Genomic DNA, 1,953 nt, shown 5'->3' with positions numbered 1-1,953 from the left:
AGCACTGAGCATTCCTCATGTATATTGTAGCATTTTATATTGATTGAACAGAAATGGGTTTTTCTCTTTTATTTAAGTCTTAGAACGGATTATCAACTTCATAAAACTTGTTTTTTTTAAATCTCTCCAGCTACGTCATTCTATTCAGTCTGAAATGAGACCGGGTGGAATCGGCTGGGAAATGTCTGATATTGGGAATCAGCTCCTTCTCCCCAGGGGGCGCTGATGGGTCAGATCTCCCTTTGATCAGTAACATCTTCACCTGTCAATCCTCCAGGAAAGGTTTGGGGAAGGGACGTGGGTCGATCCTTCACCGATGAAGAACGGCTCTCTACATGTGCGGAGGTTTATAATGAATCAACTTCAATCTCTGTGCATGAGCAAAACTTTTCTTTAAATTCTTATACAGAACATGTCTCACCGTTAAATCTCCCCAAATGTATCTCAGCTGTGTTTAAAATATAATTCAGAAACAGGAACATTAATGCATCTATTTTGGGAATGTAAATAAATTCCAGCTTTTTTGGCTAGAAAATTCACTTTGTCTCGTAAAATTGTAAAACATCACTAGATCTCCCTTCTGATTTAAACTGTTTACTAAATTTCATCACGTATCTGACAAAGCAATGTTTACTTATCTTATAGTCATCATCTTGTGTAAACTCTAAAGATGTGTTTGGTACAAGTGGCTCATCTTCTCCCTTTGGAAAAACTTTCATACAGAACAAATCTGAACCATTCAGATGGATATCGGCACCTTTATGGGATTTACGTGAACAATCGAGACCCCAGTCCTGTTCACTTTTTTCCCTTTACTCTCTTTCTTTTATGTTTTCTTTCATTGGACTGTTTTGCCATTTGACTTTTCCATAATCACTCTTTAATATGAACAGAATATCGTTTGTATTGGTATGTTTGCTGTGGGTGTGAAGTGTCTCTTCATCTGACTCTGCTTTGTTTGTTGTTGTTAAAAATCAATAAAAAGGAAATGAAAGAAAACTGGACGTGACTCACGTGTTCTAAATAAACTTTCATGCTGTTTGTACAATATAAACCCTGAGATCCACATTACACAGCCGATATCCCACAATGCATTGCGGGTGGTCAGGGTCTGAACCCTGTCACTCGTGGTGTGTAGATACACAAATTACCCATAATGCACCGCCGTTTATAGGAATAAGGTGTGACACAGCTGTGCTCTGATGCATTAGACCTCGAGGCAGTGCATGAGATTAACCACGTTATTCAGAGACAGAGGAAGTTGTGTAAGATTGTTCAGCAAAACCAAAACCACACACACACACACACACACACACAAAAAGGATTCTTTTCCTCACAGCAGCTGATGATATTTGGGTATTTTTTTCTGTTTTCAAGATGAAGAACAATAACGACTTTTTTTTATTTTTTTTTATTAAAACTTTAAAACAACACATATGGATTTGGGTAATTAGGTAACAACAGCTACAGTCAGTGGTTATGTTAAGACATGAAGGTCTGGTGTTCTGGATCAGTTCCTATAAGAACAGTATTGTGTCGCGTGTGTTTGTAAAACCCATCAAGCTCCATGATGATGAAACTGTCTCTCATGAAGACCAAACCTGAGCTCTGCTGCAGAGGAGAAGTTCCTTTAGAGTCACCAGCCTCAGAAATCACCAATTAACAACCAGCAGCTCAGATTAGAGCCGTTATGAAGCTTTACAGAGCAGAAGGAGCAGATAAACATCTCAATATCAACTGTTTAGAGAAGATTATTGTGTGTTTGGGATAATAAACGCCTTCAGTGTTGTTTTACAGTGTAGAGAGAAATAAACCTCAGGGACGAGCGTGGGGTTAGAGAGGGGTGTACAAACTTTTGACTGATATTACCCATCAGCCCCTGCAGTCACTAATCACTCACACCTGTTTCCTGTCTCGCCGTGATTAGCACCACTGTTTAAAGCACACTGCCTC

Source organism: Clarias gariepinus, chromosome 24 (assembly GCF_024256425.1).
Source record: "Clarias gariepinus isolate MV-2021 ecotype Netherlands chromosome 24, CGAR_prim_01v2, whole genome shotgun sequence".
NCBI classification, from domain to species: Eukaryota; Metazoa; Chordata; class Actinopteri; order Siluriformes; family Clariidae; genus Clarias; species Clarias gariepinus.
The sequence above is the reverse complement of the archived record's forward strand: the minus strand, read 5'-3'. Positions refer to the sequence as shown.